General features: G+C 39.6%; 1 long non-coding RNA gene across 1 annotated transcript in view; it reads right to left on the reverse strand.

Moving 5' to 3' along the window:
• Positions 1 to 2,685: 2,685 nt before the first annotated feature.
• LOC122550533 overlaps positions 2,686 to 21,391 on the reverse strand; it is a 59,813-nt gene continuing 41,107 nt past the window's right edge. The window contains exon 3 of the long non-coding RNA XR_006311872.1: positions 2,686 to 3,840. This is a non-coding gene — a long non-coding RNA (uncharacterized LOC122550533). The remainder of the gene's footprint in view (positions 3,841 to 21,391) is intronic.

Below are 21,391 nucleotides of genomic sequence, written 5' to 3' on the forward strand. Positions count from 1 at the left end.
AAGAAATTTCTCTTCTTCCCAGTTATAAATGACCTATCCTTAGACTATAATCTCTGGTTCTGGACCCCCTGGTAATCAAGAATATCCTTCCTGCGTTTACCCTGAAGAAATCAAGTTATCAGAAACAACGTTGATTGGAGGTAGCAACCGGTCCTGGCAATTGTTTCTATAAGGTCATCGCATATCCATCCAGTGAATATAGACTTAACCAATTCAGTAAGGCCAGGGCCAGGACCAAACCAGATGAGGTAGATTTTATCCCCAACTCCAGGGACATCTTTTGAGGGTGGAAAGATGGTTTGTGGGTGATTGTTATCTGATGATAAGAGGACTGGGTGGAAGAAATCGTCTTCCTTATGGCTCCCAAGGAGTGCTATGAAAACAGTTGCCAGGTGCAGCTGATGGATCACTCAAAGCATGGAAAATTGACTGACTCCCTTTAAATTACCAAGGTTGGTTGAATGTGAGGCTCTGAGCTTCAGAACTGTATATGAAATGCCAACACGCTTCCTCGATATTTCATTAAAACACCAGAGGTTATTGTTCAAGGTAATAGTTCTGAAAGTATTAATATTGAAGACTGTATTATGCTCCACCCCATATGATAATATCTTAAGCGCTTGGGTGGAAGAAAGGAAGGTCTTAGGACTTTGTGAAGTTGAAAATTTATATCCACAGATCACCTAATAATCTTAGAAATAATGATATTTATTTATTAACATTACTTGTACCTGATTACCATCACACAATAAACTACATCCTCTTCATGAGAACAGTCTCTTCTTATTACAGCTCATTTATGTTTTGTTTCTCTATCACCGTAAGCCAAGTAGGCCCTTTGACTAATTAAGGTAAGAAGTTGGTGGCAACAAATTACCCAAACCACAAGCTGGTAGTTGTCGACAATTCAACACAATGTGGTAACAGCAGTGGAAACTGTTACTTTAAACCACAAGCTAACAACAATTAGATATTCAGTGGAGCTAACAGGAAGGAATTCCACTGGACCAGAGAGTAATACTGGGTGCATAGTTTACAACTCTAGTAAATACTTGTACAGACAGTTGGCAGCTGCAGCAGTCAAATATTCTACAGAGAAACTCAGAAAGATCAGAAAAAGGGGAAAATGCATTTAATGATAAAACCTTTTATTTCAGATCAGACAAGAGGCGCTTTGAAGCAACTGAGAACTAGACCTGACAGTTAGTAATTCCATTGGGTAAAAGGTTCAGCAAGGAAGCAAACCAACATTGGAACTCTGTGAATGCTATTAAAAATTGCTGTTGGGCAGGGGTAATCTTTAATTTAACATGACAAATAGGGCTGAGAAGGCTAGAACTCAAAAGGTGGAGTATCATACTTGCAGCTCAGAACAAATGTTTTGCCGTGGTGAACAGAAAAGCATAGTTACAAAATAGGAATCGAGGATCATAGAAGTAAATTTAAACAGAGGTAAGAATGTCAGTAGCACCATAAATCCAGAATTAGGTTGATAAAGGAGCAACTTAAAAGCATAAATGAAGACTAACAGAAGAAGATAGTGAGAAAACTATTGAGGCCGCGGTAAGATTGGGACATGCATAATTGGAACATCGGGAGGGCTTTATTAAGGCTGCAGACATAAACTTCCTCTGGGAAAGCTGTAGAAAACGAAGGGCCATGAAAAGCAGGAAAGTATGAATTTTGTCAAGAAAAGGTGAGAAACCTCCATTTTATTCAAATAAGTTGGGAAATGCCCCACTGAGCAGTACAGAGATATAGAATTGTTATATTGTGGAAATTAAGCTAAGAAAAATAAAATCACACTGTTATATTGAGGAAGTTAGAATCTACTTGGGAGAGAAAAATGATTTTAAAATATCAAGAGATCAAAAGCCTTTAAAGCCAGAAATAAGAGATGCATTACTGTACTACAGAATTAAAACAAAAATAATAAGAATACATAATCCCATTAGGGAGACTTGGTAGGAGAAATAATACTACCTGGCAGATCTAAAATCAGATGGGCTAAAAGTTAGCCTAATGGTCACCATGTAACCACTATCAATCATCATAAAGACTTGTCTGATTCATTGATGCCCTTCAGAAAGGAAATCTGCCATTGGGCTATATATAACTCCAGAGTCTGGGCAAGTAGGAATGGATAATAAATGCTGGTTTAGCCAGGATACCCACATATCATGGACAAATAACAAAAGAAGAATAGATACAAAAACATTTCTTCCAAGCTAGATACTAAATCTCAAGCTGAACAAATAACTACATTATTGTATTCAAGAGGCCCTACAGGTGATGATATTACAACTTGTCAAGGAAATCAAGGATTATGGAGATAAGGAGTTAAGGATTATCAGATCAGCCATAACCTCTGACTAACGGAGCAGAACTGAGATGTCAAATAACTTACTTTTGCTCCTGCATCTTATGGTCTCATCAAGGCATAAAAAACCTTCTTTTTGATGAACTCGACAAGCTTCAATTACTAAGTCTGAGAACCAATACAATTCTTGAAAGAGCAAGAGTTAACAGAAAAAAAAATCTTCCAGGGGAACCAATGATGACTTCATCAATGACCTCGATGGATTAGTAGAGCTTTGAAATCAGCATTCATAAAATACAGAATTGTTGGAATTATTGATGAATCCAAGATTTATTATACTCCAGAGAAAATGGGTTAGTTCTGAAGAGGAATCATACTGTACTTGAAGCAATAATTCTGTTTCCCTCTACACAGATGCTGGCAGACCTGCTGAGTTTCACTAGCACTGTCTGTGGTTGTTTGTTATTTTGAGCTTCTGTGGCCTTCTGGGATAGAGAATTCCAAAGATTCACCACCCTCTGGAGATGTTCCTCCTCTTAAATAGTTTGCTCTTTATTCTGAAACTTGTTCCCTGGTTCTCGACCAAATAGCCAAGGAAGACATCTTTCCTGCATTGATCCCATCACTTTAAGAATTTTACAAGTTTCTGTGCCAACACTTTTCATTCCTCTAAATTTTGGGGAATATAGGTTGAGTCTCCTCAATCTCTCCTTATAGGACAATCCCACCATTTCAGGGGTCAATCTGTTAAACCTTCACTATATTCCCTTTAAGAAAAGTGATCAGAACTGTGGCACTACTCCAGGATGCAATCTAACCAATGTTGTATACAATTGAAACAAGTCATATTTGATCCTATACTGAAATCCTCTTGTGATAAAGGCTTGCATGTCGTTTGTCTTCTGAATTGTTTGCTGTACCTACATATCAGCTTCTGATGTTTTAGGAACACTTAGGTTTCTTTGGATATCAGCACTTCTCAATTCCTTGCTATTTAAGAAATACTCTGCACCTTTATTCCTCAAAGTAGATAATCTCACATTTAACTGCATTATATTCCATCCTCCATGCTCTTGCTCTCTCAGCCTGCAAAGTCGCCTTAAGGCCTTTTCATCCTCCTCACAACTGACATTCCCACCAAGATTTATATTATCTCTAAGCATGGAAATATTACAATTGATCCCTGCATTCATATCATTGATATGGATTGTAAAGAACTGGAGACCAAGCACCAATCCTTGCAGTACTCGTTTGTTGACACTGTAGCTGTAAGAGGTATACTTCATCCTGTTTTTTGGAAGGGACAATTAAGACAGAGGTAAAAAGCTGTCTATTTGAATCCAATGAAGCAAACAGCCTTGTGATGCCTTGGTTTTGTTTTAAAGTTGGAACAATAGAAGTAGCCTGAATGGGTGGAGCAAGGTCGCACAGAACCAAGATCTTTAGTTGTAGTTTTCAGTAGCTGTTGTTGGTGTCTTGAAGCTAGGTTTGGAAATTGTAGTACATTTCCCCCTGCTAGTCTGTGGAGACAGAAACAGGAACAAATGTTTTAAGTTTAGTGTGACTGTTCTTCAGAGCTCCTGAGTTCTGGAATGGGACTAATTAGATTATTTTTCTAACTAACCAGTACAGACATGACACACCAAATTGCCTCCTTTTATGTTCTATCATTCTATGATTTCTTCATTTTGTTTGCTAATGTTTTACAAAGTGATGCAATGTATTTAGTCTGACATGTGGCAAATGTCAAATTCTGACAGTTTTTTTTTAATACCACTAAAATCAAACATTAAAAAAACAACATTGTTTCATGGCAGATTTTCACCATATTGAAACATTCATTGGGTCTACACAAAGAGCAGTTCAGCCATCATTATATTGCTCGGTGTTGTTTTCAGTTGGTTTGATAATCTGGCTTTCAAAATAAAGGTGATGCTTATTGATTCATCCCTCTCACAGCCTTCAGTCGAATCTGTTAATAATATGCATAACCAGATTAGAAATATTTCTAAGAATTGATGTACTGTTGTTAGAATTACATTAATGAAGACATTAAGTCAATGTCCCATGGATACAGTAAAAAAATTCTATTATAGCCTAAATTTAACATGAAAGGATTCTCATGGTACAAAGGAAATAGATACAAGCTATAAGCTGATGACATATTTTCCTCACAGTTCCCTAACTGCTCTCCAGCCTAATTAGATCACTGATGAGCAATCTGCAGCCCCACATTAAATGCTAGAGCAGAAACAGTGAGAAGTTGAGACCTAACTGTGACAAAGAAAAAAGTTTGCCCACAAACATAATCTCTAGGAGGCAGAGGTTTTAAACTTTTCAAATTGTTGCTTTTACAAAACTTGAGGTTATGATTCCAGCTGATGCTAATACTAGACGAGTCAGATTCCAGAATGAAATATGGCTTAGAGATGAATTTTTCTTTAGTTGGCATGATGTCTCAGTTGTTAGTATTTCTGCCTCACAGCACCAGGGACCCAGGTTTGATTACACCCTTGGGTGATTGTCTGTGTGGAGTTTGTATATTTTCCCTGTGTATGTGTGGGTTTCCTCCGGGAGCTAAAATTTCCTCCCACTATCCAAAGATGTGCAGGTTAGGTGAATTAGCCATAGGAAATGTAGGGATACAGGAATCAGGTGGGTCTTTGGAGAGCTGGTATGGATTTGATAGGCTGAATGGCCTGCTTCCACACTGTAGGGATTTGATGATGATTATGTTTCTTAAGCATATTCACATGAAGCTGCGGATATTTTCAACAACAGAATAAAAGATTATTACCCCAAAAATGAAAAGCGCACAAAATAAAGCTATATAATCAGTTGGGGAAGATTTTAAAAGAAATATCACCACCAAGTTTCAACCGGTTTCCTCAGCACCAACCATTTCAGATTCAAGTGCAGAGAAACTACACCTTTATCCCAACTCTCTAGGTTTCTATTTAACTGGTCCCACCAACTTGGTTTCCTTGGACTTTGGAGACATTTTGGTATTCCTTTTCAAGTCTTCAGTCACAATTTCACAAATCTTGAAGCATAAATGTTCTTAAATTCTATAACTTGCAGCTTTCTATAAAATTCCCTTGCCCTGGAAGCTAAGTAGACAAGAGATGACTGCTTTCATTGAGCTGAACTGAATACATTCCTTCAAGCAAAGAAATCTAAAGCTTGCTTCTGAACTCAACTGCGGCATTCTTTGAACTAAACTGAAAAGCTTGCTTCTGAATCTAATCTTTGACTCCTCTGAACTGACTTGGGGATAAAATATCCTTAATATGTTTACGTTGCCTGTCAAATGCCCAAAAATATAAATATCTTTCCATTAACAACAGAGGTCTGCAGTCAAATGTTTTCTACACAAACGGATTTGGGTCTCTGATCTTTATGGCTTGATGAGCTTTTAAATAAAAACCTTACAGCAGTCACCCACATATATCCTCTTCCACTTTTTAAAATGATTCAAATTCCAAAAATGCTAATAGTATATATTACACACCTTTAATCACAGGACTAAGAGGGAAAGAGGTGAAATTCATCTTGAGCAGTGATAGACAACTTGCTTTTCTTCTCTATTGGCTTCTAATATTTTTAAATAATTACCATTAAAACATTATAGACTGTGACTAGGATTTTATTAATCTGCTGGCAAAACCTATGATATGACATGATGTAAATGTTTTTGCTCATATTAAACAAAAATAGCTTTGATAATTGGAGCAATCACATCATGATGCTGCCTGAAAGATTTTTGAATGACCGTCTACATTTTTCAATGTTATATGGGAAAAGATTGTGAGCTGTTTTTCTACCTCAACTTTGCCTTTCTACACTACCATCTGTTAAATAGTGAGCTGGGTATAAGAGGTCTCTCCCTTGGCATTCCAGACAGCAATCCTAGAGAGGAATCCTCAGTTCCTCTGTCTGTTCTTATAAATAGCACATCTGTCCATCTAAATAATGGCACAGAAGCACTAATCACAAATTAGTTTCATAAAGGTCAATTAAAAAGGTGTTCATTATAGTTTATTAAGCAGTTTTTGGATGTTTGATTTCTTGTACTAACTAAAATAGAAACAACCTTTCATTTTTCTCTATCACAATGAAGATGTCCTGAATGACACAATACATTTCAAGATTTGAATTGTTGTCTCCTGCCACTATTTCTTATGTTCTTAGTTATTCATCCAACAGGGTCAGGCACTTTACCACTTTATTACCTGCTTGTATCTCCTTTGTATATCCATTCTGAGCATTTTTTGTCTGCACTCCATTTATATTTGTCCTTTCTTACCATCTAGGTGGCTTGCATCAAATTTGAAAAACATCTGAAATAAATTTTGAACCTTGGTGAAGGTCAATGTCAATGTTACCCTTATACAACTACTGTCAGTGTACGTCCCTTTGCTTTGGGGGTGTTGGCCTGAATGTTTGTTTGTCCCATTTGACTACTGCCCTATACAAGGGCAAATCTGCTCTAATAAATATGGATTCCAAGAAGACATTTAGAGGCGTTTGGTTCTTCTCGGCTCATGTTCCTCTCAAGAGCCGTAATTGTGGTGCATCCATCCAGGGAATGGGAGAAAGCTCTATTGTATTGTCACAGCTTCACAGGGAGAGCAAGTAAATGTAAGTGTAAAAAAAAAGTTACATTTTAAGTCAACTTCAACTCTTCCCATACATTGGAAACCTGGTGGCACTCAAGAGTCAACATCTGATAAGCTCCAATTTACACATGACTGCCAGAGCAGGGGAGATGGACACAATCCAGAGACCTGTGAGGTTGTTATTAAATATGAAGATCAGTTCCAAGAACATGTTTGGGGCTCAAATGCTACTTTAATTCTATGCAAAACCAGAGATAGTCATGAATGTTTCAGTGAGCCAATCTAGTGAGGAGTCTCACTGGGTAAATCTGTTCATTTGTTTTGAGCATCCTCTCGGGCCCAATAAGCAGGAGCAGTTCTGCAATCTGTACAATGACAGATTGAGAAAAATGGATTTTCAGAGTCAGGAAGACTGATCTTGAAAATAACAGGAAGGACATGAATGCACGACTCCCTCCACCAAACACCCCAATTTCTAACATGCACTTTTTTTGCCAATATGGGAAAGGGAATGGGGTGTGAATCACACAGCAATGTAATCTGAACTGAATAGGCCCCATTTTAGCTGTTGTATAGGGCTCTTACCCCACACTGTGGACATCAGCAATTAATAGAACAGATTCTTAATGAGCAAAGTCTAGCTTTATATCGTCATGAATTTCAGAGTTCAAAGACCAAACTCTATGTGACATTGTAAAAAGCCTGATTTGCTGCACTTCATAAGTAATTTGAATGAGGAATTTTGTTCAAAATTTATAAATTGTGAGCAGGAGAAGGCCACTATGGCCGTCTAGACTGTACCTTCATTCAATAAAATCGTGGCTGATCTGATTTTGGCCACAACTCCACATTCCAATATACCCCTATAACATTTGAATCCATTGTTAGTCAAGACATAAGAAATAGGAAGTCAGTATTATAGAGTCTGTGTAAGCAGCACTTCATTCATATTCTGCACCATATGCCTCAGAACAAGTCCTCAGGTTCAATAACCTTTTTAATAGTTAAATTGATCATGTGTTCTCAACTTCTTAACATGCTTCTCCAGACGTCCGGTGTCACTAAATATAACATGGGAATTAAGTTGCACAGAGATCTCCACTTTTGTGAGGTTTCCTGTCGGGATGCCAAGACATTCACAGTGATATAGCCATTGCTGACTTTATTTTGGACAACCAGGACTTTGATTAGAGAACTAAATCTCAAAGGGAACGCTATGGGTTTAATTCCTTCTACAGCTATACCGCAGCATGCCTGGTAAAGCAAAACAGAGAATAGGGAGTTGGAAAACAGCAGCATCGGGGAGAACAAATGAACAAGATTCTTGCAGAGTCAGTTAACAGTGGCAGGAGTGCATTCATGCATTTACATATTTTTCCTGCACTCTGGGGAGCTGCTGTGGCAGATAGGGTAGCCTCCTGGAATGGTCATGATCTGAACATACTAAATGCAAATAAGATTATATAGCAAGGTCAGTCTTAACTGCCAGCCAGAAAGTTTCAGAAATGACTCGATGAATCTCATTTACAAAGCAAAAGATAACTTCTCACCACCCTCCATATTAGCCCTTCCTTTTCTCCCATGCCAGCACCACCACTGCCACAAAAACACTGTGAGGTTTTTCTCAAGTATGTGCATATTCTCTGCAGCACCAGAAAGCAACAGAGTAACTTCAGATACACATTTCAAGAATTATATCATGGTCAAAGCCAGTAACTGTATTGTGACAATTGCTATGTCAAAGTTGGATTAGAAACGTTTACATTGGATATTTACTGTGGTAGACTATGAGGCGAAAGCATTATCGAAACCTTTGAGAGCAGGTGGGTTTTATATATAGGAAATACAACTTTTGCAAAATTAATACCATATATGGGCATACATATAAAGTAATTTCCCAATTTTATGCATTCAGTAGGGAGCTGAATTGAAGATCCAGTATATAATACAGGTGATTTTCTGGCTAGCCAAGTTTAATAGTCAGAAAACGATGCACTACATTAAAATAAATATTAAATATTTATTTCAAAAGGATGAGTCTCCTACAGGGAGTACAAATTTGGAAACCACTCTTCTTTGATAAAGATGTTTATGAATACATTTAATATTGTTTATTGTATATTTATTTTCTATTTAGTTTAACTTCTATTCTCGTTAGCCGTAAATCTCTACAACATTAATATAACCATAACTACAATTTTCTTTTAGATTTACAATTAAGTAAAATGTATTATTTTTTCACTTTTTATAAGGAAGAAGGTAGCATAGTGGTAATGTCACTGAATCAATAATCTAGAGGCCCAGTTGACCACACTGAGGATGTGAATTCAAATCCCAGCTAGTTGAATGTAAATTGATAAATCTGGCATTAAAAGTGATGGCTGTCATAAAATCCCATCTGGTTAACTAATGTCCTTCATAGAAGGAAATCTTCTTTCTTTACCTGATCTGGCCTGAATGTAACTCCAGATCCACAGCATTGTGGCTGCTTCTGAAATAGCTGAGCAAACCATTATAAAAACAGTCCACAAAATGAAACTGGAAGGAACACTGGTGTTGACTGAGGGAACACTGAAAACCCAGTCCCTTTGACTCTGCTTGCAAACATCTAACTACAATTATTCTCCAAATCTAAGGAAATGGGCCAAAATTAGGAGAGCTGTCCATCGACAAGTCAAATAACAGTCAGCTATTGCCATTCTCACGGAATCATTCTGTAGTCATATCAGACGTCTTGTTGGTGAATTACACATTTGCATAGTCTGTTTATGTTTTCCTTTTACATTTAGTTTTCAAATGAAGTATTTTAAAAAATTAAACATTTAAAATTATCCTCCATTACCATCTAGTCAAGGTTTGAACCCTGTTTCAATGAAGAGCACAGGAGAACTTGCCTACAGTCAACCTGGTGAGCTGTAACACGAGATTGATTGCACACCAAACAGGATGCCATAGATCGAGCTAAGTGATTGCACAACTAATGGATCAGATTAAGCTCTGCAATATTGCCACATTCAGTCAGAAATGATTGTGGACAATTGAACAACTCACGAGAAGAGGATACTGCAGTAACTCATCCAGGCATCTTGCAGCACCTTCCAAACCAGTGATGTCTCCTACGCAGAAGGGTATGGGCAATAGATGTATAGGAACACTAGCACCTGCAAGCTTCCCTCCAAGTCTCACATCATCCTGACTTGGAACTATATCACCATTCTCTCATTGTCAAAGGGTAATAATTCTAAAACTTTATTCCACTTTCACTGTGGGTGTTCCTACACCCTGAAGACTTTAGGCATTCAAGAAGGAAGTTCATCAATATTTGCAGGGCAATTACAGATGGATAATAAATGCTGGCTAGCCAGCAACATCCACAGCCCATAAATGATTAAAGTTTTAAAATACTACAGCTTTTCTCCATTATACAGATTACTTTGCCTCTATCCCTTTATGTTTAACACCATTTAATTTATTCTTAGCAATATGTAAGAATTGTCCATTATTACATTTTCCAGGATTGTATATGATTCCACTGAATTTAATAAATTAGACATTGGCAATAGTTAACATCATTGTGCTGGTGGCAGCTTGCTTGTTTTTGCACCCAATTATTGAACCTCATTTAATGTTAGATATGAGTGACTGATAAACTAACCCTCCCACCATTACTACAGTCAGAAAGAGAACTGATGCTATTGCATACAAGTGGTGCACACAATCTCATGTCAGAACTTGAACTTGGGGAAATCACTGAAGCTCCGATAATTCTGTTCATGACAAATAAATATTTACTTCTCACAGTCTTTTATAATGCATCTGGCTATGTTTCAGTTAACCATTTAGCCACAATATCATAGAATCATAGAATCCTAACACTGTGATAACAGGTTATTCGGCTCAATTGGTCCATACCAACCCTCCGAACAGAATCCCACCCAGACCCATCCCCCTACCCTATGTTTCCCATCACTAATCTTGCCTGAACATCCCTGAGCACTACAGACAATTTAGCATAGCCAATCAACCTATGTTAAATGTCAGGCTCAATTTAGAGCTCTCTGCATTAATTGAGGAGGCAGACATCTTCAGCAGTGATAAACCCTCTCAGCCCTGCCAATATAAAAGCCCACTGGATCAAAACTCAAACGATCAGGTTTTTAAGTGGTGTCTTATGAGGGGCATTGTCATGAACATCCTGCCCTGCCTCAAGATGCTGGTCAGTTAATAGCTGTAGCCACAGTAAACTGGAGAGCATCGCTGAAGACTCAGGCTCTACATGAAGAGTTGTATTGGTGAGAAAGTGAATTGCTTTTATTGGGATGGCGGTTTGCAGGTGAGTTTTCATGGAGGCCAGAAGTGAGAACAGAGGAGTGGCTTCAACAGCCAGCTCCTTACAGAGTCACTGAATCATACAGTGCAGAGAGGCTCTTCAACCCATTTAGTCTGTACCACCAAAACTGCACTACTATTACACTAATCCCACTTTCCTGCACTAGGTCCATTTCCTTGAATTTTATGACACTTCAAACGTTCATTCATCTACTTCTGAAAAGTAGTTATTACAATTTGGATCCAGATAAAAAACATGCATCTTAAGCCAACCAGTTTTTCCCAGGGCCTGAGACTTCAGTTGCCACCTACCCATTAATTGATTTAATTGGGTGGAAGGTATGATTTTGTATCCTGTGTCTCCTTATCAGAGGGACTACTGTCGAACTGAATCTGGATTTGAACAGCTCCGACTGCAGAAACCAGGACCTGTGCTAAGCTTCAGGGAAGCTGCAATCCTTCTCCCTTATCAAGGTCCCAGATTTGCAAAGCGCACTGGTTTCCCTGCCAGCAAAGCAGCCACTTTTCTCACCTGCCTGAGATGTTAGAGAGAGTGTTCTAAACATCTTAAACAGCAATTGTTTCCTCGACGTCATACTAACCAATTTATGAAATTTACAAGTTAGAATGGAATCTGTGAAAACAAATGCTTGACTATTTTTGCAAACAGAGTCGAGAGTGTAGTGCTGGAAGAGCACAGCAGATCAGGCAGCATCCGAGGAGCAGGAGAATCAATGTTTCGGGCATAAGCCCTTCATCAGGATGAGGGCTTGTACCCGAAACGTCGATTCTCCTGCCCCTCGGATGCTGCCTGACCTGCTATGCTTTTCCAGCACCACTCTAATCTAGACTCTGATCTCCAGCATCTGCAGTCCTCACTTTCTCTTATTTTTGCAAACAAACAATCTTGCAAACAGAATTAAAGGACTAATCACAATATGGATATAAAATTGATAAAGAGACAGAGAGTAGACAGTTGTGGTGAATGATTGATTTTCTAATTAAAGTAAATTATTCAGTTTTATTCCCAGGTGCTGGTGTTAGGAGCACTGCCATTTTAAATGTATACTTATGATCCAAATTTGCTTATTGGGACATAATTTCAATGTCTGCAGTTTGCACAAAACTTGGATCAATAGCAACAGTGAGGAAAGACAGGTCAGATCTCAGGAGGGCATGAACGAATGGTTAATTGACAAATGAAATTTAACACAGCAATGAGGACAGTGATTCATTTTAGTAGAACAAATGAGGAGGAAAATAATCTACACGGTACTGATTTACAGGGAGTGCAGGAATGGAGCAACCCAAACTTGCATGCATGCAAATCTTTGAAGATAGCAGGAAGAGACAATAGCTTGCAGGAAACAAGTAAGGGATCCTTGGCTTTATAAACAGATGCACAAAATACAAAAGCAAGATTGCTAAACCTTTGCAAAATGCTAGACAGGTCTCATCTAGAGCATTTCCAGGATTTAAAACCAGGGATTCTCCTCCTGCCCCTTCAAGAATCAGTGGCCAATATCAGTGCTATTACTGATTGACCTGCAACCATTTAATTCACCAGAGGGCATTAATTGATTTGTTTTCCATCCTTCACTCAGAAAGGAGGTGCCAGGGCCAGGTAAGTGTGGGTGTCACAGGCCAGGGAGGGGAGATAGATGGGCAATCTCAATGTGGGTGTCACAGACCAGGGAGGGGAGATAGATGGATAATCTCAGCGTGGTCATTGGTCAAAGACCAGGAAGGGAGGAAATTCCAACAGGGATCAGACAAAATAAGAAGCAGCACACCAGATGCTGAAAGGAGATTGTTGATTAAGTTCACCTCACCCACCCTCTTGTTCCAAGACCTGTGCAGTGTAACTTCTTTTCTTCAAAGGAGCAGAATGCATGAATGTGGGGTAAATAGCTGCAGTGCAAACACCAAATTTATCAAAAGAGATTCAATTCTCAGTCAAATTCAGCCTCATTCACGACCTTGCTAGTGTGCACTGAAGTCCTGGGACTCTTCTGCTGCTAACATTTGCTTAGGCAGCAGGCTCAGTTTGGTTACTGATTCTGTCTAGCAATTGGCTGTCAATTGCAGAGAGTAGCTCTGTGAGGCCCTGAAGCTACTTGGCTTTGAGCTTTGTTTTAAATATTGTACTCAACTCCAAGTGACACATTTCCTTTTCCTTATCACAAGTCGAACACTGTGCAGAAAATCAGATTAAAGCTTTGAAGTTTTGCCAAGTGACTACTTCCTACAAACAACACTGATCATGCTTAAAGGGGTAGTATCCTGATGTTATTACAGGCACACTGCATAGTAATCACATGAAGAATTGCAGCATAACCATTACTGAACAGCGTTCGACAGGATCAAGGATACAGCAAAGTTAATGTAAGGACGATGACAGTAATGGTAAACTCATGGTACTGGAATGCAACAAATTACCAGGACCAGATGGTTTTCGTTCCACAGTTTTAAAAGGAATGGTTGAGAAAATTATAAATGCCCAGACTATAATCTGCCAAAGTATACTTGGTTCAGCAATTGTCCTTTTGGATTGGAAAATAGAACATGTCATCCTGCTCTTCAAGGAGGATAATAAAGGGAAACCAAAGAATTTGGAGGAAATCGTTTGAGACAATAATCTATGATAAGGTACGTAGACAGTTTAATTTTTCAGCTAAGCAGAGAGAATCAATATGGATTTGTGAAAAGTGGGTCATAATTGATTAATCTGATTGTACTTTTTGAGGTGGTGACTATAACATGTGTATAAATGTTACTTATATTACTTCAACAATAAATTTGATACAACCATTCTTAAAAGACTCTGGGTACCTCCTCCAGAACACTGCCTTGTGCTGCAGCCCGTATCTGCTTTGGAGATACCATATCTTCTCCGTGGAGTTGCTAACCCTCCTGTTGCAGCATGTCTATTTCTAGCTCTGTAATACTTTTACCACTCATGGAAGTATTCTTCTGTGTTGAGAACTGTCAGAGGATTTCCTCTGTTGTTTTCTGAAATCTTCAACTATCCTTTGCTGTTGACTGTGGTGTACGAGCAGATGACCAGATGTAAAGTGTGAACATGTCACACCACTGCTGTATGAGCAGCCAGATCAAATTCTTACCATTACCTACCATGTTGCATGAGCCTGCCAGCTCACTGCGCTATATGAGCATTGTTATGGATATGCATTGCAACAGAGACTTTGAGGGGGACCAGATATTGGGTCTCACTCCTCCTTTGAAATCCTAAGGCCTGAAGTCCATATGTCACCATCACAGAGTAGATGCTGCTTATGGCACACTTATAGAGTCATACAGATATAGATTAGGGATAGTCAACATGGCTTTTGTGCGTGGAAAAACATGTCTCACAACCTTGATTGAATTTTTTGAAGAAGTAACAAAGAGGATTGATGAGGGCAGAGCGGTAGATGTGATCTATATGGACTTCAGTAAGGCGTTCGACAAGGTTCCCATGGGAGACTGGTTAGCAAGGTTAGAGCTCATGGAATACAGGGAGAACTAGCCATTTGGATACAGAACTGGCTCATAGGTAGAAGACAGAGGGTGGTGGTGGAGGGTTGATTTTCAGACTGGAGGCCTGTGACCAATGGAGTGCTGCAAGGATCGGTGCTGGGTCCACTACTTTTCATCATTTATACAAATGATCTGGATGTGAGCATAAGAGGCATAGTTAATAGGTTTGCAGATGACACCAAAATTGGAGGTGTAGTGGACAACGAAGAAGGTTACCTCAGATTACAACAGGATCTTGATCAGATGGGCCAATGGACTGAGAAGTGGCAGATGGAGTTTAATTCAGATAAATGCGAGGTGCTGCATTTTGGGACAGCACATCTTAGCAGGATGTATATACTTAATTGTAAGGTCCAAGGGAGTGTTGCTGAACAAAGACATCTTGGAGTGCAAGTTCATAGCTCCTTGAAAGTGAAATCACAGGCAGATCGGATAGTGAAGAAGGCATTTATCAGTCAGAGTATTGAGTACAGGATTTGGGAGGTCATGTTGTGGCTGTACAGGACATTGGTTAGACCACTGTTGGAATATTGCGTGCAATTCTGTTCTCCTTCATATCATTAGGATGTTGTAAAACTTGGAAGGGTTCAGAAAAGATTTATAAGAATGATGCCAGGGTTGGAGGATTTGAGCTATGGGGAGAGGCTGAATAGGCTGGGGCTGTTTTCTTTGGAGCGACAGAGGCTGTGGGGTGACCTTATAGAGGTTTACAAAATTATGAGGGGCATAGATAGGATAAATAGACAAAGTCTTATCCCTGGGGTGGGGGAGTCCAGAACTAGAGGGCATATGTTTAGGGTGAGAAGGGAAAGATATAAAAAAGACCGAAGGGGTAACTTTTTCATGCAGAGGGTGGTATGTGTATGAAATGAGCTGCCGGGGAAGTGGTGGAGGCTAGTACAATTGCAACATTTAAAAAGGCAGTTGGATGGATATATGATTAGGAAGGGTTTAGAAGGATATGGGTCAAGTGCTGGCAGGTGGGACTAGATTGGGTTGTGATGGTAATTCGGCATGGATGGGTTGGACCGAACCGTCTGTTTCCGTGCTGTAATCCTTTCAGACTCATTTACAGCAGTCTACTGATGGACTGAATGAAAGTAAAGCAAAAGTGGGAGCAGAATTCACAGAGACAACATGAGATCATCCACTTAGGACATAAAAAGGATTCAACGGGGTTCTTTTTAAATGTTATTGAAAAATATAAACAGTGCAAGACCAAGGAGACTTAGGCTTCTACGTACACAGTTCTTTAAAATATCGTGAACAGGTACTGAAGATAATGATAAATCCAACTAGAATGCTGACTTTCCTCTCTTTAAATGCAATACAGGGTGTTAAATTTCATGCTTCAGTTATACAAACCTTTGGAGTCCTGGGAATTGTCTTAGACACCAGGTTTCACAAAGTATATGTTGGCTCTGGAGGGAGTGTGTTGCAGCTTGTCCAGAAAGATACCTGGCTGCAAGGGTGAAACTATAAAGAGACATTAAACAAATTGGAGTAACATCACTTGGAATTTCGAAGAATAAGAGGTAATTGATCCAAATATTCAAAATGTAGGCGAACAGGTGAGTTAAGTAACGAGAAACTATTCATCGTTGCTGGGGTGGGAATGAAACTGTCCAGTTTTTTGCAAGAGCACTTCTGGATACAGAAACATTTTTTTAAAATCAGTTGCTGGTGCGTCTACGCACAAAGTAAAAAGCAGAGCTAGACCTTTCAGAAGTGAAATTAGGAAATAACTTTTCACACAAATGGTTCTGGAAGTTTCGAACTCTCTTCCACAGCAGGCAATGTGACAAGATCTGCTGTTATTCTACAATTGAGGTAGATCCTTTGTTTTGTTAGTCAAATGCATATAGGAGTTAAGTTACAGAACAGCCACAATCTCATTGAATAGCAGAACATGGTGAAGATGCTAAATGTCTACTTTTGTTCTACCTTTTCTGTTTTGATGAAATGTTCCTACACCCAGGTTTTACATGAAATATGAATAGCATGACAGCACATATTATAATCTTATAAAGGCTTGGCATATGTTATCAAAGAGAATGTATGATATGGATTGATATATACTTATTTTTGTGATGAAGTTTATTTTATTTGCCAAAAATTAAAAATGTAAATCATTGAATGTGATTTTCCACCAAAATATTGACCTAAACACAGGGAAATAATCATTTTAGTCTCCAGATGATTAAATGCTGAAGTGTGGTCACGCTTGTTATTTCATTCTTCTTATTCAGTGTTCTGCTGCCCGGATGGTGTAAATTGACAGGATGGAGTGGCATTGATGATATTTACATAAAAATGACACTTAGCTTGGAGACCTAAGTACACTAGATGAGTACCTTGCAATTAATAAGATATAATTTATTGCGTTTTTGCAACCAATTACAGGTTACATTGATGTGTAAATGTTGTTAGAGACTTTGAGATGGATCAGGTGTTAGATCTCAGTCTTTTGAGAAGTTAAGTTTTATGCCCACAAGTCCATATTCACATTTTCATAATGGAGTGTTCTTATGGCATCATAACAGCAAAACCTACTTTATCCGTCTCGTGTGTGTGTGTGTATGTAGAGAGAGAGAGAGAGAGAAAGTGGCTAAAAGGATCATTGATAATATTGTTGAGTCCATGTGATTATGTAATTAATAATAGCCGGACATTTAGCTACAATGCCTGGTTGCATCAGAATATTTGGAACTTTGTAGAATGGGTCTTGGGTTGTCAGAGTTAAATGTCCTTATTCCCTGGCCACATTGATTTCTGTTGTTATGCCATTGTTTTGGTATCAGGTTGCCTTAATTGTATAAGTCTCTGGATACTAAAAGAATTTCGTGCTAGACCTTTATTAAGACTTCCCTATGTTTACGGTTACCTTCTATGAGATAGTGGGGCTATGAAGCAGCAAGCTCTGAGAAGTAGTGTCCAACTCTTTGTCAGAACATTAACAAATGACTACCAAAGTCACTGAGGCATTGGGGCTTTCTTTCGGGGTTCCTGATGAAGATCTTATGCTCTAAACATTGACTCCTCGGATGCTGCCTGACCAGCTGTGCTTTTCCAGCACCACATTTTGACGCTTACCTCAGAGGCCTATACATAAATAATTGACAATCTCAATCAATGATCCTCTCTCTGTCAGTACGTCCTGGGTGTGAGTGGGGGAGGTGTAGATGGGAATGATCACTGGAAAGTCAGGTACGTTGCTAAGTGCCTTTCAATCGGATGATCAATGTCTAAGCAGCCAATAGACCATCCCAATTGACAGGCTAATCAGCCGGTAATTGTTGTTGTTGCGTATTTTGAAGGGCCCCTTTGTGGAACTTTGATAGTGCCATTACCCTACGCCAGGGGGCCTGGGCTCGAGCCCCAAATGCTCCAGAGGTATGGAAAAATGTTTCTTAACAAGTTGATTAGGAAAAATAGGACAATGGTAAAAAAAACTTTGCAATCATTGTGCCAGTTGGACATTTCCCAATTCCTCCTTTCTTTCTTACCTCATGTGACTGCTTGAGTGTAAGGTGAGGTAAACAAAAATGTTTAGTAGTGTCTCATCTCCAACCTGCAGGGCCCTTCTCAACTTCCTCTCTCAATGGTGTGAGTGAGAGAGTGAGAAAGAGAAAGAGAGAGAGAGAGAGACACACAGACACAGACAGACAGAGCATATGAGAGAGGTAGGTGTGAAATAAAGTGGGAGAAGGTGTGAGAAAGATACAATTGTGTGAATCAGTGAGCCAACGTGTAAGATTGGGTGTATGAGAGAGTGAATTGGTCAGGATATGTGAGACAGTGAATGCGTGAAAGAGAGTCAATATGACAATAAATGTGGCAGTGAGTGTGTGAGAGAGAGCAGTATAAATTATGAGAGAATGTGTCTGAGAGAGATGGTAAAATGTAACCTGTTTCCAATTCCCATGTTTGCATGAATTCTATAGACATCAGCTTCAAATATGCAACACTAGAGATGATCACAAGTTAAACCCGACTCCATCATTCTGTCCCAGACCACTCGTCTTTGCTGGTGATCAGAATTTTAGATCTAGTCTAGCTCTAGTTCTGCTTCATAAAAGTAAAGGCAAAATAATGTTTTTTTTAGTTAGAACTGCTTCTTGCCACATTTATCAATTTACTTCTTAGACATTGATTTTATTTTTGTTCTGTAAATTGTTTATGTTTTCAGCATACCTTACTTTTGTATTTTGTTTTTGGAACTTGTGCTCAATGTTGCACCAAACCAGATCTCTAACAACTGGGCTTCCTGAAGAAAGTGAAAGTGTCATGACAAGTTTGATTTCCTTTTGGTGAGCTGACAAAAGGCATTATGTTTGTTCCAATAGGAATGGGTAACATTGGAAATGTGCAGCACGTATGGCAGCATTTGTGCACAAAGAGACAGAGGTCAGGGACCTCTCATCAGAACTAGCATAAATCTTGGAGCTGAGGTATTGACTTTTCCTCCCTCTCCACAGATGCTGCCTGATCAAATGAGTGGCTCACAGCATTGTTGGTTTGTACTTCAGATTATAAGCATCACTTTGCTTTTTTTTTTAAGATTAGATTTCCTGCAGTGTGGAAACAAGCCCTTCGGCCCAACAAGTTCACATTGACCCTCCAAAGAGCAATCCACCCAGACCCATTTCCCTCTGACTAATGCACCTAACAACATGAGCAATTTAGCATGGCCAATATGCCTGACCTACACATCTTTGTGACTGTGGGAGGAAACCGGAGCACCTGGTGGAAACCCATGCAGAATGGGAAGAATATGCAAACTCCACACAGACAGTCGCCCCAGGCTGGAATTGAACCTGGGACCCCGGTGCTGTGAGGCAGCAGTGCTAACCACTGAGCCACTGTGCCACCCAAATTTTCTATTGTAAACCCATGTTGAACATTTCTAAGTGTGACTACTTTCAACTTAAAATGAGAAAGTACATATCACTTAATGCTAAGCATAATTTTCTCTGTTAACAAAGCTAGTAGGTGAAATATTATAAGGCTCTGAGCAATGTAGGCCATGGCAATGTTTGTGGCAGAATCGAACAAGAGAACCAGAGAGACTGATTTTGATGGGGAGATCATCTTGCTCTATTTTATGTTTTCGACAAACAGCTTGGTGGGTTTCTCACTAGGCAGAGTCAAGTTTCCAATTCAGAGAGATTATTGCTTTTCACGTACCTTGTTCATGGCCCAACTTCTTCAGCTTCCTATCTTACCAAACACACCAAGCCAAACATCAAGAAGACTTAGTATGGAAATCAGAAAGACTAGCTGCTGGACCCAATTCTCTGCTTTCTCTGAAGGACTTTCATGATGGCACCACTATCTTGGGGCATATTCCACATCCACAAGCTGCCCGCATCCACACACATTAGCACCTGGCATGTGCTAACTTCTAAAAACCTTTGACTTGTCTCCGATTCACTTACAAGGCCCTTCTTCACTTCGATGCTGCACCTCAAACTGCACTAGCAACTATTATTATCACGCTGCAGCAGGAACACTGTGTACTCAGGAACACACACCCAGCTCATGGACTGCCCCAGGCTATATCTCCAGCCTCTTCACTCATTCACCTTGACCCTAACTGGATGGTCACAGCATCCCTGTCTTGCATTGCCTTTTTGCACTCTGTCCTGTCAGTGGATCAGACAGTCGTTACCTTTGGTGCAGGTAGCCTGAGCAAGTGAGTAGGCAGTGCTGAAACCAAATTCTGGATCAGTGGTGCTGTAAGAGCACAGCAATTCAGGCAGCATCCGATGAGCAGCACAATCGACGTTTCGGGCAAAAGTCCTTCATCAGGAATAAAGGCAGAGAGCCTGAAGCATGGAGAGATAAGTTTTACCTAGTGCTGAAACCAAGCAGGGTTAATGGTACGAGGGGTTGGGGTGAGTGAAAGTGAGTGACAGTAGATGCTGTAGGCATTACTGAGAGTGATAGAGCTTAAACTTTGGTGGGAAGTGGGTAAGCAGATAGAAGATAGTGGCACATATGCTGGCAGAGTGAAGAGAGTCATATATCTTTATCTAACAGTGCTATGCATGACATGAGATACTGTGACTCTACTGACTTGGGTGGCAACCTTGGATCAGGTTGGCATGGTTCGATGTTGTGGCCTTCACTGCTGGAGGCTAGTCATGGCCCATACAACAGGGCACTAATTTACCACTGTCTGCTAAGTCTGGGGCAAATGTCAGGAACTATGCAGGGCAACTCCAGACTAACAGTACTTGTCTGTGTGCATGACATGATGCTCCAGGCACGAGGGATGCCGATGGATTCCAGGATATCGGTGAGTGGAGAGTTGTTACAGGAACAGCACACAGTGAGAATCAGACATGAGGAATGCCATGGGGTGGGATAGGGTAGGTACTTAATGAGGTGACTTTGATAAGATACTGTGAGAAAACCTGATAGATCTTGGTGTGGAAAATCCTCCAAAACAAAAAAAAACTATATGTAACTAGGAATTAGCCAAATAAAAACATAAGATTCAGCCCAAAGTCTTTTGAATGTTGCTGTCCAGATTTGCACACAACATAAGGGGAAAGTAAGGTGCCCAGAAACAGGAGAG

The sequence above is a fragment of the Chiloscyllium plagiosum genome, chromosome 6 (genome assembly GCF_004010195.1).
Source record: "Chiloscyllium plagiosum isolate BGI_BamShark_2017 chromosome 6, ASM401019v2, whole genome shotgun sequence".
In the NCBI taxonomy this organism is placed as follows: Eukaryota; Metazoa; Chordata; class Chondrichthyes; order Orectolobiformes; family Hemiscylliidae; genus Chiloscyllium; species Chiloscyllium plagiosum.